The sequence below is a fragment of the Chrysochloris asiatica genome, unplaced genomic scaffold, assembly GCF_000296735.1.
Source record: "Chrysochloris asiatica unplaced genomic scaffold, ChrAsi1.0 scaffold00023, whole genome shotgun sequence".
In the NCBI taxonomy this organism is placed as follows: domain Eukaryota; kingdom Metazoa; phylum Chordata; class Mammalia; order Afrosoricida; family Chrysochloridae; genus Chrysochloris; species Chrysochloris asiatica.
In genome coordinates, this window is record NW_006408541.1 from 18,861,368 (window position 1) to 18,879,251 (window position 17,884).

General features: G+C 41.4%; 1 protein-coding gene and 1 pseudogene across 1 annotated transcript in view; one reads left to right on the top strand and one right to left on the bottom strand.

The window, feature by feature from the left end:
- STK4 (serine/threonine kinase 4) overlaps nt 1-17,884 on the bottom strand; it is a 107,567-nt gene that overhangs the window by 12,490 nt on the left and 77,193 nt on the right. The window lies entirely within an intron of this gene.
- Nucleotides 4,153-4,523, top strand: LOC102841165 (annotated as a pseudogene).

A 17,884-nucleotide genomic window follows, 5' to 3' on the forward strand; every position in this document is an offset into this window, starting at 1 on the left:
TTAGAGAACATAGCAGGATCTCTTCTTCCCCTGAGAACTGAAGTGAGGGAGTTAAGTCATGAAATCACGCTACAATCATGTTACTGAGTAAGCTCATGACTGATGATTGCTAATAAAGGGGGATTTCAAAAGTTCGTGGAAAAATTCCAGTATCTTTTAATTCTATGGTTCCCCAAACTTTGTGAAGCCCCCTCATAGTCATTAAAGCCAGCTTACTTAGGAGTGGGCACTGGGCTCTGCTGGCTGCATGCATGATCTCATGCTATGCTCACAAGAGTCCATGGACTAAGTATCATTCTCCCTTTCCCAGAGTCTGCAGTGGTGGCGTTAGGATATGAACCTAGTGTGTCTGACTTCAGTCTCTTCAGGGCAGCAGGTACTACAGGAGTTGAGAGGGGAAAGAATCCCTGTGGCCAGAATCCCTGAGAGAAGGACCTCCCCTTTTTCTGTACAGTTAGAGTGCCAAGAAGGGCAGTCACTCTAGCTTAGGAAAAAAAGTCTGAATTGTAGGCTTTTTAAAAGTGAAAAGGACATTTTTATTTTATGAAACTATGACACATCGTATGTAAGGAGCTAAATAAAACTAGATTCAGGTTAGGTAAATGAAAACATTCATGAGTTTATTTGCCATTATTACTAATAACTACCACATTAAACAAGGAGCTCTGATAGCGTAGTGGTTACGAATCGGGCTGCGAACCTTAAGGTTAGCAGTTCGAAACTATCAGCTGTTCCGCAGGAGAAAGATGAAGCTTTCTGCTCCCATAAAGATTTACAGTCTTGGAAACCCATACAGGGTCGCTATGAGTCAGAACCACAGGCACACAGCCATCACCACCACCACCACCCCACTAAACTCCTTCAGGCACCATGCTTGTGGATACCGCCATGCTGAAGTGTCAAGTCGGTTCTGGCCCATAGCAACCCTGTACAGGGTTTCCGAGGAGCAGCTGGTGAGCTTGACCCACGGACCTTGAAGTTCAAACAACTTTGCAGTCTGGCGCATTAACCCACAGCACCACACCAGGACCTCCATGCTACTGCTGGCTATAACTGTCTTCGCTTCAACTCAACCCACTGCCAGAGAGTCGATTCCAACTCCTACCAACCCTACAGGGCAGAGTAGGATGGACCCCCTAGGATACCCAAGGGCTATAAATCTTAATGGAAGCTGGCTGTCATAAACTGGCTGGTGGGTCCGTTTGAACTGCAAGGTCGGTGGTTCAAGCTCACCAGCTGTTCCTCAGAAACCCTACACAGAGTCACTATGGGTCGGGATCGACTTGATGGCACTTAACAACAACAACAACAAAGTGGGAGCTACTTCATAATAAGAGCTATTATGTTCTGGATCTTCAGAGAGGCCAACAGGTAAGAGTTCGCAATACTTTGTAAAGACATATAGCTTTACTCTTTAAACCTTTACTTGAGAATAATACTAACTTTTTTACAGGGCTCCCTCCATCACCAGTAAGATGCTGGGCTTTCCAAGAGGTGTGAAAATATATAATTAATACATAAGCCTAAGAGGAAATATACGTTCCTTAAATAAAGTTATGCCAATTACTCAAAATTGACCCACATGTGTCCAAATCAAAATGAACAGCTAATCCAATGTCATGATTGCAATAAAGTTAAAGGGGAAATGGGCCTAAAATTCACTCTAGTTGTGGTTGATCAGAAATGTTCTTCAAGAAAATCTCTATTTTAAGAGTCACTCTATATCAATATTTAAATTTCACAATTAAGAAGCCAAACTGTGAGAGGAAAACTTTTGGGACGCTAGTGCACACACTAAACCTCCCAGAGTAAGTGTGAACGCCTAAAGACAGTCCAGCAGTCCAGGATCAGGGCAGAATATGTGGCTCCTGATTCTGAAAGACTGAAGGGAGACATCAAGAGTAACAGTATTCTTATAGGGATATTGCTCTTTCAGAAGATGTGAAACCCTAAAACAAACTGCACTGAGCTGCTGTTGTAATGTAGCTCAATAACTCAGGTGAACAGCTAGCAAATCACACAAGAATCCCTGCAAGCTGTGCCTCTGAATACTTGCTGGGGCTGGAAAATTCCAAAATAACAAAGAGGCCAAGATTTTTGTCTTCTCTTCCTGCCAAATAAAAGAAACCCAAAGAATCCTGAGCACAATGTGAAAGCTAATATGCCAACTGATCCCACTAGGACAGATGAAGTATTCCTAAAAGGTACCTTCACACTACATTGTGAATACATGAAAAGAGAAAATGCTTACAGTAAAGGAGTTAAGCATGCAAACAGCTCTCTGAGAAAGCTATTTTGGAGTTCTGGAGTTTTATCATTTCCGCTTTCTTAAAGTGGGAAACTTGTAAGTAAACAGCGCTCCGTTTCTGGAAAATGTACAAACCTCTGTAAGCCCTATAACTAGTGGAAACTCCGTAAAATGAAGGGCCAGCCAGATTCCCAACCTGATTACTCCAAAAGCAATATTCTCTCCAGCAATACTATGGGGAAAAATAATTCTGAAACAAAAGTACATAGTAAATTTACGATTAAGAAATGTCAGACATCTTCCTGCAGTATCAAGAACATACATCAGGCCTAGACAGAGGTGTGTATGCACCCAATCATGTGCACACATGCCTAAGACTTTTAAATCTGCCATATTCCATTTTCAAGAGATTATCATTGTTTCCTATTTTTCTCATTAAGACTGAAAATAGTGGTTTCATTCTTAATTTATAAAAAGCATTAATATGTGTATGTCCTAGATATTTTGGTATATCCTTATTTGGACAAAGTTTATTCTTTTTCAGTATGTATTTAATTGTTATGGATAATGAAATGTGACCTAGTTTATGCCTTACTAATACTTTTCAAATGTGTATAAAATCATAAAACAGAAAAAATTATTGATAAAGACCATGTGTCTTAATTTTAAGCTTCACAAAGTATGATCATCATATTCTTAGCACTAAGCTCATCTATAGACTCTTGGAGTGGCAATGTCGGAGCAGCAGTGGACCGCAGACGAATCCACCAGCTGCTCTTTGGAAGCCCTGTACTGGGTTGCTATGAGTCGGAATTGACTCGATGGTACTTAACAACAACAAGCTCATCTACCCTCTAAAATGTAGTCGAAAATGTACATCCTAAGTGTTTTCTAAAAGTGAGCAAGCCTCTGGAAGGAAGAAACTTCCCAATCTGAAGTCTAACATACAACTTGGAGTCTGTAACAGTAGGCAGAGAGGAGAATAATGATAACACTATAATGTATATTATGATAATGATAACATTATAATATGCAGATCCCAGGAGATGGCCCATAAACACTTGCTTTGCTCCCTGGACTTGTATAAGCCTGATTATTAACAGCATAAGCATATGTTGTTCTTGGCAAGTGTCATCAAGTTGGTTCCGATCTATAGCGACCCTGTGTAGGGTTTCCGAAGAGCCACTGGTGAGCCTGAACCGCCAACCTTGCAGTTCAAACCCACTTCGCAGTCCAGCGCATTAACCCACAGCAACACACAGGACTCCGTGGCTATCCCTCTAAAGAGAACAAGGAGAGTCTATCAGGTATCAGTTTGGTGCCTCTCAGCTCCACATGCACATTTCTATCTAGGTTCTGATAAACCAGGAAATTCCTTCTAGTACTTCTCTGACGTGCATGTGATGAATCGTCTGGTATGCATATTTACAGCCTATGTGTAGAATTAAAATACTCCCATTTCCCTCACTGAAACCACATTAATGGTGACTTGTCGTTGTTGTTAAGTGCCGTGGAGTCGGTTCCGACCCTTAGCGACCCTGCACAGGGTTTCCGAGGCTGTAAATCTTTACGGGAGCAGAACGCCTCATCTTTTTCCCGCAGAACCGCTGATAGTTTCGAACTGCTGACCTTGCGGTTCACAACCCAATTCGTAACCACTACGCTACCAGAGCTCCTTTAATGGTGATTAGATAAAGGAATTACAATGTAGTCATACAATTGAAACTACTCAACAATGAAAAGGAGATAAGAAGTGCTTTCAGGAGAGCCAAAGAAGTCACAAATCTGCTTGCAGAGGAACCTGCCTCTGAGGCTGCCCTGGAGTGACAGCAGCGAAAACTGGGCATCCCCAGGAGCAAAAACCTAGGTGTGGAGATGGAACCTGTGGGAGGAAGGGGTTCATCATGGCTAATGACCTAAAGAGATTCCTGTATAAAAAATGACCAAATGCTGAAGGCCTCCATGCTATTGTTGTGTGCTACAGATGGGTACCTGTTATTAAAGTGCCCAGTGATGATGCTCCCAAGCATGCTTGGAGACCTGGCTTCCCGGCTACGTTTGCGCTTGCAACAAACCCAGGCAGCAAACTTGTACTCTCAAAAAACAAAAGTATCCTCTGTAACTAAAACATCTCCCAGGTGGTTCAATACAATCTGTTACCTTGGGTGGTAAGTTATCTAGCCAGCAGCAATGCCAATACAGGGCTAATTGTCAGCCAAAAAAAGAACTTGCTCCATTATTTGAAGAGTTGAGACAACTTGTCAAAGTTTCTTAATAGAGCGGTCTCAATGTGTGCCTTCATTATACCAGAAAAAAATGTCAATTCAGCAATCTCTAGACCGTAATAATACTTGTACTGTGAATTCAAAAAAAGGCCTTCTTTTTTACTGTATACTAAAGAAAAAGCCTATAGGTATAATATCTGGACAGATTGACTGTTATACTTCATTGTTTAGAGTCTTCTCCTATTTAGTGACATGTGGGAATACCACAAAAATGGTTCTTTCTATCACAGCTCCCATGGAGTTTACTTAAATCCCCAGTATCGATGAGATTCTCTTCAGTGGATCAGAATCAAAATGATGTAAGGATCCACTGGGACCATTAAGTGATCTGGTGTGGTGCTGTGGGTTAATGCACCAGACTGCAAAGCCGTTTGGACTGCAAGGTCAGTGGTTCAAGCTCACCAGCTGCTCCTCAGAAACCCTATACAGGGTCGCTATGGGTCAGAATTGACTCAACAGCACTTAGCAACAATATTGTAAAATACGCCCAGACCTACAGAATTAAGATGAGACTTTCTGCTCCCATAAAGATTTACACCCTTGGAAACCCTGTTCAGGGTCGCTATAGGTCAGAACCGACTTGACGGCACTTAACAACAACAATAGAATTAAGCAGACCCTTTTTATTGTGAATCATAACAAGACATATTTTCTTAATATTGTTTTATTTCTTTGCATTGAATGTGAGGAAATAAAATGGCTTAGCAAAAGTAATAAAATCAGCAGTCACTAACTTTGCTATGTATATATTATTGTATAGTATATGTGATTATCGCTAACTGATTTGATTCTTCTCAGACAGTGCTGCTCTTTACCTAAAACTTGAATTATAGCTCAGGATTTTCCCCCACTCTGCTATTTATAACCAATCAGTGTTACAATGTTTGTGTGTTCTTTATAAAATTTCGATATTGTTCATTATTAAGCTGTTTCCTATACCGGGTATGTATGTAAACATGATCGATAATGCTGTCTTTTGTCATTCATGAGTACAAATAAAATAGTATTTTTAAAAGTATTTTTTTTAAAAGGAACCAACTCATGACATGCAACATGAATGACTTTTGAAACTATATGCAAAAGAAGTGAAACTCAGAAATCTATATAGTGTATGCTTCCGTTTATATGGCATCTAAAAACTACAGGGACCAAAACCAGGCATGAGTAAACTTCTGAGGTGACAGAAATGGACTGTATCTTGAATATGGTTGAAGTTAAACACAGTATACACATTTGTCGAAACTCACCAAAGTGTATGCTTCAAAGCGTGAATTGTGTGGTATGCAAATTAAACTTCAATAAACCAGACTTCAGAAAAGAAAAAAAAAAAAAATCAAATATTGTAGAAGGTAGCAAACGATATTTAAAGAGAGTGTCACAGTCTTAAATGTATATGCTAGAAAAGATAAATGACAAAAAATAAGCTTGGTTATCCAGATGAAAAGATAAAATAAAAAAGAAATCTATAGAAGTACAATATTAAGAACAGAAATTAATGACTTCAATAGCCAGGATCAACAAAATGAAGAACTGGCTCATTAAATGACTAAATCAAAGCGGCAATCTCCGATGAAACTGATCAAGTAGGAAAAAGACAAGGGGACAGGGAAACAAGTAACCAATGTCACTGGAACAATTTATAAAGAAACTGCCAAGTGAGAACCATGTTTTCCATGTAAATGTTCACTGAAGATGTAATAAAATGTATTTTTTAAACTACAAATATTAGGAAGAAAAAAACAAGATTTAACTACAAATATAACAAATTTAAAAATCCAAAACATCACGCCAATAAATTTGATAACTGAGATGAAAGCAAGAAGTGTGGGGGTGAGGGAAGGAGAAACTAGATTCATTTGGAACTAACCCAAGGACTAAGAAATCTGGACCACAAGGACAAAAGGACAAAAGAGACAGAGCAGGACTGTTTAAAACAACAGCGTTACATAAACAACCTCTGAAAATCAAGCCAACCATAATATTATTGAGCAAACACATCTCCCCCACCCCAATCAGGTACAAAGTTAACTCCCAACTTCTGGTTCTGGCACTTGGCCAACAACTGAGATAACTAGACACTTCCTCCTAAAAGAAGGGGAAATCCCAAGGAATGACACCTTTTTGTGTGTGTGTGTGTGTGTGTGTGTGTGTGTGTGTGTGTGTGACCGCCCTCCTGTGTTACCCAGCAAACTGCTTAAAATGGACCCCAGAGAGAAAGAAACACAAAGGTAGGAGAGATGAAAAGGAAGACTAGAGGTCCTGCAGCACATGTGGCCCCGGTGACAGGCAGGATTTAAGGATCTTATGTTGTTGTTGTTGTTAAGTGCCGTCGAGTCGGTTTCGACCCATAGCGACCCTAAATAGGGTTTCCGAGGCTGTAAATCTTTATGGGAGCAGATCGCCTCATCTTTCTCCCGCGGAGCAGCTGGTAGTTTCGAACTGCTGACCTTCCGGTTCGCAGCCCGATTCGTAACCACTATAGAATGACTCAAATGAAAGGCATTGTTTTAAAAAACCTTTATTAACCGGTCAATCTCAGCTAGTCATGCCTTTTGTGCTTTTATATGCATTCTTTCATTTGATCCTCAGCTCCATTCTATAGATGGGGAATTTGAGGCTTACAAAAATTGCATAATTGCCTGAGGTTATAGTTAGCAAATGAAAGAGCCCAAACTTGACTCTGATTCTGGCTAGATTCTGTACTTTTAATGACAAAATCACCCAGCAGCTACTGGTCACTGGGTGCTCTCACACTCTTATCTCAAATATACAGAAAGAATGAAGGGCAAGAAAGCACCCAAAATGCATAGTCCATGAGAAACTGGTTCCAGGACCTCCCCTCAGATCCCAAGAGCCAAGGGTGCTCAAGTCCTGTGTACAAAGGGACTTCAAAAAGTATATGGACTTCACCAAGGAAGACATTCAGGCAGCCAACAAACATTTGAAGAAATGTTCATGATCATTGGCCAAATCAAACAACAGTGAGGTATCATCTGACCCCAGCATTAGGAGCAAAGTTCATAAAAACCAGAACACAACAAACGCTGGTGAGGGTGTGGAGAGACAGGTAGCCTCCTACATTGCTGCTGGTGGGACTATAATATGGTAATACCACGCTAGAAAACAGTATGGTGCTTCCTCAGAAAGTTGGAAACTGAAATACCGTATGAGCTAGCAATTCCTCTACTTGGTACACATCCCCAAGAAATAGAGTCAGGACATCAGTAGACATGTGCACACTGATGTTCATCACAGCACTATTCACAATATCAAAAAAGATGGAGACAGCCAGGTAGAATGGATACAGAAACACACATACATACACACAACAGAATACTATGCAACATTGAAGAATAATGATGAATCTGCAAAACATCTCATAACATGCAGTAACCTGGGACATTATGCTGAGTGAAATGAGTCAATCACAAGTTGCAATGAGGGGGATTGCAATCATGGAGCTGAAACAATGAATGATTTGTTGAATGTAAAACTGATGATGTCTGTAAATCTTCATTCAACTCACAAAAAAAAGTTTAAATTAAAAAAAAAAAAAGTAAAGGAAAAATTCCATTATCTTTCCATACCAGTTTTCCACAAACTCTTTGAAGTCCCCTTCTATAACATGGCATAGCATTTGCATCCTACCTATGTATATCCTTCTGTATATGATTTAATCTCTAGATAATACAATACCTAACACAATGTAGATGCTACATAAATAGCACTTTATTCAGCCGCTTAGCCTTTGAGGGATTAGTTTTTAGGAGCCCCCTCCCCATCCCCCCGGCTCCTGCCCTGAATATTTCCCATCTGCACTTTGTTCAATCTGCTGTTGGTTGAATCCGAGGAAGCACTCTGGATACTGAGGGCCACTGATACTGTTGGTGAAACAGCCAAACCCTGTGCAAGACAGAAATAGGTCACAAAGGGAAAACTCAAATATTTCCCACTAAAGCGAGTGGGAGAAAATGGAAAGACTGTCAAAGACGAAAAGTGGAAAATTTGGGTGACCCTGAAAAACAAGTCCTGTTGAGTTCCGGTGTTATGCCCAGAATTCAGGGTCCCGAAAGACCACCCAGGAGCCATGTACTGATGCAAATACATAAGGGTTGTTTAATCAAGCTCGAGCCAGGTCTCTAACCTTATCCGACATTTTGGAATAGGGAAAGAGCCCCGAATTCATTGTCTGCAGGGTTTTTATAGAATTTTCAAACAGCTCAGGTTTCTCAGCTTTACAATCTTTGGATTGGTTAACAATTGGCAAACTATGAGATGTTACAGTTTAATTGGTCAGGACTGGTGGTCATTGTTCTTAGGCTAGGGTAAAGGAAAACATCTGGCCTCTGGCCTTGAGCTGCCTGGCTATTTATACATATATCATATTCTTGGAGCTAGAGTACGTGTTCAGGCTAATGTACAGAATGGAGATTGACCTTGCCTCTGGAGGGAACTAATAACTGAGGCCTTGTCTATTTAAAATGCTTTCCTGAGCCTGACTAGATTTTAGTCAAGCAGTTTCTAGGTAGGTAAAATCAGTTTGGTCCTTACACCGGCTCTCACAGGTGGAACCTGTGAGATTAATTGTTTGTGTTGTTAATGTAAGGCTGGTGAGTTTGAGTACAAGCCAGGTTGCCATAATGTAAATTGTTAGACAACAGACTATGACTTTATCTGTAAAGTGAAAAATCCAAATAATCTAACTGTACTATAGGATAAGCACTTGACCACAAACTTGGTTTGAACCTCAAGTTTGGCAGTTCAAACTCACCAGCTGCTTCTTAGAAACCCTATATAGGGTCGCTGTGGGTCAGAACCAACTCAAAGGCACTGAACAACAGTAACAACCTTCTTTGGCAGGGGGTGGGTGGGGGGTGGGAATGACACACACACAGTATTATCAGGCAGAACTTTTGAGCAATGGCTTGGACTACACTTCCCAATTTTGGGGATTCTACCATCTTCTCAAAAATGACCAGAGATGTTACCTTTCCTCATTCTCTTCTGTCCCCTTGGTCTTCTAAAACTTCTAATAGTTGAAGGCCTTTGCTACTGGTTGATGTCCCTTTTGGAAGTGTCTTGCCTCAACTTTAAAAGAGGGGTCAATTCTCATGATCCCCATAAGAATGTGTTAAGCATGTGTTTTACGGTTTCTCACATTGACTTACAACTTACTTGCCTCTTGAGTTGTATCTATATCCCAGTTTCTATTTTGTGCATTTTCCTGCCATTGGTGACATTTTAATTTTTTTTTTTTTTTTAATTAGGATAGGTGCCATTTTGAATTGCCTCCTTGCTCCTCATTTGCACCTTGTTGGATCAAGTTCAGAAAACTCATATTATTTTTTTAACTGTCGTTTTTAAGGCTCTGTTTGCTTGGAGAAGTGAGCCAGTTGGAATGTCTTTTTTTCTTTTTTAAGTGTTTGCACTATTTAGGGTCCTAAGACCCTAATGTTCAGCTGTGCTGAGTCTCTACTGACCACGCAGGAGAATGCAGTACAGCTGGCATTTGGGAATGAAGGGATTTCTTCCGTAGTGAATAATCGTGACTTCACAGCCTCTGTGTAACCTTTGTCATGGGACTAAGTGACTCATAGCAGCAACCAAGTCAGGAATGCTAGGGACTGTGGCATTTGAAGAAACAAATCGCTCTACTGCTATATCCTTGCCTTTGGTAATGAGATTATAAGTTAGTTTACCCCCTCTCTGGCAAAAAGGACCCTTGTTCAACTTTGTGTTTAATTTGTATAATTTTAATTTGTATATGATGTGTAAAACACTTTCTTTGAAGGAAAACTCAAGACACTGAATGTGCATGTCTGTTTGGGTGCTCTGTCCCTGTGATGGTCCACAAGTAGTCATACTTGATGACTGACGGCTTGCACAACATCTCTCACAGGTAAGACCCTTGATCCGGTGTCTCCTGCATGGATGTTAGGGAATGTATGTCACGTACTTGATTAGTTACAGTGAAAGCTGTTGAAACATTTCCACAGACGTGTTGTTTTACCAGGAATCATGTTCTAGTTACCCATATTTTATGTTACTTCAATTTTAATAAAAACTGGAAAAAAAAAAAAAAGACCAGAGATGGTCAGGAAAATGTTGGATGAGGCCACTAGTTGGAGCTCAGCAGTTAGGGTCTGGAACACATGCATTTTGAAGCCCCTTTTATCCTGAAAGCCTCGATTCACTGACTCATAGAGCACTGGGAAAACTTACTGAGAATGGCAATGGCTTCAACACACAGCCATCTGTCAGCAGTGCTTCCAGTTAGGCCACATGGAAGTGACCTCAACGCAGTCCTTCCTGTGGTAAAAAGAGCCCAATGCTGTCTGCAGCTCTAAGGATCCCTTCCTAGCCTTCTGTTCTAAGTCATTCTGACCTCAATTATTTCTTGCCACCACCCACACTGCCTCAATAAAAACTCACAATGTCACAGTCTGGACACAGCTTGTTGGCTGTATTTGAGATAAAATCATCTTGTATTTCAGCACCAGGTAAGCTCAACAATTAGCCATGAAGAGGGAACTCTAAAAAGGGCTACTAAGCAGCCACGGAAGGATCTCTGGTAGCGTAGTGGTTACGAATCGGGCTGTGAACTTTAAGGTCAGCTGTTCCGCGGGAGAAAGATGAGGCTTTCTGCTCCCGTAAAGATTTACAGGCTCGGAAACCCTGTACAGGGTCGCTATGAGTCGGAACCGACTCCACGGCACATAACAACAGCAACAAAAACAAGCAGCCACGGATCAAGCGGTATCAGAACCAAAGGAAATAAAAACCAGTGTCCAGCTCACACAGGCTGAAATCCTCCAGGGGTCACAAACCGTAAGCATCTGTCTTACCCTCAGCGCCATCTCAGTAACTGAGTTAAAGACCATGCTCAAATCAGCTAGCATGATTCACCAGCAGAACCAGGCGACTGTGGTTCTAAAACAAAGACCACTTTCATTTGCCGTGTGGTTTCCCAGAAAGCATATCTAAACAGCAGGTTTCCCTGGCAAGTCTGGATATATATTTCTTTTTCAGACTGCTGTTCTTGGCTAGTGTTCTAAAAGTACAAAGTACAAGATCTCCTTATATTCTAAAGTACAAACGAATTCAGTTACCTTACACCTCAGCTTTACAGGAAAAATAAGAAACCTGAAACAAAAATAGTGTACCCTGTCAAGAACAATTTGGGATATTCTTCTCACCACAAACTGCTCAGCAGGATTGCCTTAGTAAAGGCCCATTAACATTCAGCTGGTGTTTACCCTGGCTGGCTCTGGGCACTCGCAAACACTGGCAGGGCAGAGACCTAGGAACCAATGATGGTTTCCAGTCACCTTCCTTCTAGCAGAACTAGATACCGCCCAGTCAGTTGGGAGTCATGAGTGTCAGAGTAGAACTGTGCTCCACGAGGTTTTCAAGAGGTGATTTTTCAGGAATAGATCACCAGGTCTTTCTTCTGAGGTGCCTGGAACCACCAAGTTTTCAGCTAGCATTTAACTGAGCATTTTAATGTTTGCACATGCGGAGTGTCCTCGTTCAGTATGTTGCTATTATTACGGGTTGTTGGCAGCCGCACGTGTGGCCTTTTGGAAACAGACTGCCAGGCCTGTCTTCCGAGGTATCTCAGAGTTAAGAAAACCAGCCAAGAGCAGCAGACTCGAACTGCCAACATTTGACTAGAGGTCAAGAGCTTAAAAAGTTTACTCCACCAGGGACTTGTCATCCAACGTAAGAGTCAAGAAGAGAAACTCATCAGAACAAACAAGTCTCGAGATCATCCAAAAAGGTGATGGCAAAGTCTGAGGGCTCAGGGTTTGCTCTTTAAAGTCTTATCTTAATTCAGACTCAACAGACCAAAAAACCAACAGCAAAAGCAAACAGGAAGCCTCCACTCCTAAACCTCTCAACTGAGAAAGCCTGACTTATGAGTTAAAAAGATCTGCTAGCATCCTAACTCCAGACTGCTGCTGCTGAGTGCTATCGAGTCGGCTCTGACACATAGGGAACAGGGTTTCCAAGGCTGTAAATCTTTATGGGAGCAGAAAGCCTCATCTTTCTCAGGCAGAGCAGCTGGTGGGCTTGAACCATTGACCTTGGGGTTAGCTGCCCAATGCATAACCTAGTAGGCTACCAGGGCTCCTTAATACATACTATTTAATGCCAAATAAAAAGAAAGTGAGATCAAAATGCGATGATGAACTATTCTGTAACCATCAAAATGATGACTTAGCCTTTTGGAGTCCTGGTGTGGTGCACATGATAAGCACTCAACCTCAAGGTCGGTTTGAACCCTAGGCAGGTCATTCATTATAAGTTGTAACAGACGCAGCGGCACTAAACAACAACAGAGGGCTTTCAACGATGTGAAAAAATGTGTAAGATAGACTTGGTGAAAAAAAAAAATCAAGATAGCAGATTATACATACGAATGAAGTCAGCTGTGTCGGACAAAATATATCAGTACGAGAAAGTGGCAAGAAAGACCCTGAATGTAAACAGTGATTACGGCCGTGTGGAATTACAGGTGTCATTGTCTTCTTCAATTTCTAAACTTTCTACAATGGGCAACACATATTTTTTTACAACTGATGTTTTTACGTGCTCTTGACTTGGTTCTGACTCATAGTGAATCTGTATAGGGTTTCTAGGAGCAGCTGGTGAGTCTGAACCACCAACCTTGCAATTCAAACTGACCTTACAGTCCAGTGCTTTATCCTACAGTGCCACAGAAGGGACGGGAGAGGGGAACAGATGATATTGCACCATCCTAGAAGAACAAGCCAACACCAACAATAATAATACTAATATTTATTGTGTTACAAGCATTATTTTACTTGATACTCACAACAACCCTACGACATAGGTATGAATTTTGTCCCTATCTTGCACACCTTGCCCAGGCAATGCAACAGATGGAGAAGACAAGATGTGAACCCTAACAGGATAACTCCAGTCATTTTACCACAATGCAAACTACCTCTCAACCACAAGGGCAAACCCTGCTTCACTGCCCACAAGCTCGATTGCCTGAAAACATCCATGATCAAATCTGCTTTCAAAGGCAGACAGACAGCAATTTAGGGACTATGACTAGAAAAGAGGAATGTGCCAAGAGACTAAGACACTCGGGTTACATTTCAAACTAGAGGAACTAAAAGCACCTCTAATTGAAGCTATAAAGAGAATTTGTGTGACAGAGTGGCACATCACTGAAGGTGAAAATCTATCAGCACAACAAATTCAATCCACAGCTAATGCCCACAGTGCAAGAGAAAGCTAGAAATAATGCTCAAAGACAGATCTTGATATACCAAACTTGCAAGAAAAAAAGAAAAGCATTTAAAGATGCAATTACTAAGGCAGAAAGGATATGAATTCCCACGCCCCTCATCAGCCCCCCCACAAGAAAAAGTCCCCAAATTAACAGAAGACTAGAGAGAATCCACTGAAGGTTTTGGTCAGAGTCAATTTTGTTTGGCAAGACGGCAAACACAGAAGTACTTAGGCTCCAATTCTGTAGACTCAGCCTATTTGAGAAGCATTAAAGTTAATGCTGAAACCAACATGGTGTTCTGTTCACAGTTCTTTTCTATAGGTTTTAAAAGCAGAAAAATATTGAAACTCGAGTTTCATGTGGAAACTTTCTATCTGTAAAAACATGCCACTTGAAGATACTAGAAACTACCAAGGTTTGGAAAATCCAGAGTCACCATGTGTATTAAAACTATTGGTTGTTAGGAAAACTGACTAGCTATTAAAAAAAGAAAAAGCCGGACCGATACTTTACTCGATATACCAAGGCAGATTCCAGATGAATTAAATATTGGGAAATAAAAATATATACATTCTGGAACACACTATGGATTAATATTTTTGTAAATTTAGAACACAAAACACTTTTCCAAATCTAACATAAAATTCCAGAAAGCATGAAGGTAAAGCTGAGAAATCAAAATGTATAAAAACTTTTCTGAACAAGTAGGCACAAATGCGAAGTTCTATTTAATGGGAAAATATATTTACCACATTTGTTAAAAGTTTTAAAACCTTACTTAACATATACGAAGAACTGATGCATTTGAGTTATGGTGTTGAAGAATATCAAACGTATCATGGACTGCCAAAAGAACAAGCAAATCTGTGTTGCAAGTACGGCCAGATGCTCTTCAGAGTCCCGGATGGCACCAAAGCTTCTTCAAATTTATATTTGCTACTGCTGTTAAGTGCCATCAAGTCGGTTCCGAGCCATAGCGACCATGTATCACGAATAGGGTGTCCAAGGAGAGACTGGTGGATTTGAACTGCCGACCTTGTGGTTAGCAGGTCAGTGCTTATCCTATAGCGCCACACCAGCACTCCTTATATTTACACAGAGAAGCTTCAAAACCAATAAGGAAAATAAGAATTCCATGGACAACTAGATACACAGCACAGACTGGCAAGTCATAGAGCAAAAAAGGTAAGAAAATCTGGCAATAGGTATTATAATTAAATTTATAAACTGTTTGAACCAATAACTAATTTTAAAGGCACAGACTCGTCTACCATGCAAAAACGTTCCTGAAAACAATGTTTCTTAATATTAAAAAGCTGGAGGTCACCTAAATGTCCATGAATCGGGGATTAGTTAAATCAGAGGTCACAATCACATATGTTTTCAGGAGTCAGCACAGGCTCACCAGGGCAGCCGTGGTGGGAGCTATGGAAAACTGGAGCGGGAAACATGTCCAGGGCAGTAATCCAGATGGTACAGGCGCTGCGGGCCGCAGAAGAGTCTAATGAATTCAGCCCTTTATATGAGCAGCTTAAGAAATGGTGCTGAATTCAGAGTACCTGCGTTACCCATTCCTCAGCAAAACTTCTGGGCAGCTGTTACTCTCAATAATCAAAGCTGGTGCCGGGAAGAGTTGCCACAGATGTGACAGACTGTATATGGTATTTTTATTGCAAGATCTTAATTCATACCAAGAACTGTTCACAATTAATCCTAGAAGAGCTGGAGTTATAATCACAGTCTTAGCAGCACTTCCAAAAGTGGAACCCACCACTGGACTATGGACTGGAATGTTCCTTCCCAATGTGTGAAAAGACCTTTCGGCTCAGTCCTGCGGTATCTGGGATTAAGAACACTCAGGAAGAGACTTTACTGCATCTCAGCAACACACCCTTAAGATGTTTTAACTCCAAAATAGACACATTCGTGTCTGAAGGCAGCAAAATCCTAGGACAGGCTTTCCTATGTTTTTCCTAAATAAAGAGCAAATGGAAATGACGGGTGGGTCCCTAAAGTGGATCAGGGTTTGCCCTTCCTCTGTCAGCTGGCCAGCCACCTTCCGACCCGACCCAATGTGGTCTGCAATTCTCAACAAATTCAGCTATACAAACAGGAACACTAACTGATACTGTTCCCCGTATGGCTCTGTTTGTGTGTATGAATGTTTCTAAGTGTGTCTCGCTTTCAGACACACACCCACAAGCTATTTTACAGTGACAGCTGCACCATAGGGATGAAAGACAACATTCCAATCCAGGTCATACAACTTCCTGGAAGGCATAAAAGGGAAGCAATCCAGTGAAAGAAAACAAAAGGTTTGTCAATGTTTAAGTCAGTATGTTTGTCATATGATCACTACAAATAAGAATGCTACAGCCAAATTATGCTCCTCTTAAAACAAAAAGCTCAAGTTCACTACCACCGAGTCAATTCTGACTCATAGTAACCTGACAAAACAGAACAGAAGTGACCCACAGGGTTTCCAAGGCTGTGATCTTTACTGGAGCAGACGTCTCATCCTTCTCCCCCAGAGCAGCTGGTAAAACAAGTGTACGGTCTATCTCCTACTTCCCTTTCTTGGGCAGCCAACATCTATTATTTTTCTCTCTTTCCCCTTTCTGGTAGTCCATTCATCTCTCCCACCTCAAGTTTTACACTTGTAAATAAAATTGACTGAAGGTCTACCATGTGCCAGATATCCTGCTAAACATTTTCAGAGCATTTTCTAGTTTTATCTTCTCAATATGCCTTAGATAAATTAGCATGTTCATGAAGATCTTCATTCTAGGTTAAGCAACTTGCCCACGGTTACAGGTCTGATAAACAGCAAAGCTTGGATTGAATCCAAATTTACGTGACTTGGAGCCAGTGTCTTAGATTGCCTACTAGTGCAATGCTTAAGCACTTGGGTATTAATGAAAAGGTTAGTGGTTCAAATCCACCAGGAGCTCCACAGGGGAAAAGACCTGCTGGTCTGCTCCTGAAGATTACAGCCAAAATAACCCTGGGGGAGACCGACTCAGTCACATGGAGTGGCTGTGAGTCAAAATGGACTTGATGGCCAACAGCAACAAAGGCTCATTCTGGTCTCCTGGGTGTCAAAGCACATCCCTGCATTTTAAAAGCACGAGGGGGACACACAAAACAAAACCCAGTAACCCAAATTACCTGTACTGAGCATCTTAGTCCCTGGTGGTCCAGTGGACTAAGCACCAGGCTGCTGACTGCAAAGCTGGCAACTGGAATTAACCCACCCCTCTGCATGCCCAAGATGAGCCTCTGTCTGCTTTGTACAGCTTCACAGCCTCAGACTCCTTATGGGGCAGTTCTACTTTGCCCTGTGGGGTCCACTGTGAATCAGAATAACTAGATGGCAGTGGGTATTGTATACTTTCAGCCTCACATAATCCTGATGCGAGCTAAATTCTATGATGTCTATTTAAACATTAGCAAGCAGAGATCCAGAGAGTTTAAGGACCCTTGCTGTTGCTGTTGTTAAGTGCCATTGAGTCGGTTCCGACCCATAGCAACCCTGGGTAGGGTTTCCGAGAAGCAGCTGGTGAGCTTAAACCACCGACCTTGAGTTCAAACGGCTTTGCAGTCTGGCGCATTAACCCACAGCCTTGGAAATCCTTAATTCCGTCTTTACTAAGCAGGTGAGTCACTGGCCCCCAGAAAGGAAAGAGAGCTTCCATAAGGACACAGAACTAGCTACAGTCAGGTACCAACCCAGTGCTCTCTGCCACCACAGCCAAGCTGTCTTTCTGAAGGAATCAGCCCTCTAATAACACAGCAGGAGGACCAGGCATTTTGCTATCTGACTGACATGTTTTACCCAACTTTATCTAGTGGATTCCTGTGTTACAGTTCCGGTCAGTGTTTCCTATTAAACTTAACCAAGGGGGTAAAGTCATGTAACATCAGGAATCCACTAGCTCAAAGCTGGGCAAAACATGTCAGTCAGTTAGCAAAATGCCTGGTCCTCCAGCTCTGTTATTAGAAGGTTGATTCCTTCAGAAAGACAGCTGGCTTGCTGAAAGTAAAGAGGACTTAAAACATTTACTGATGAAGATCAAAGAGCAT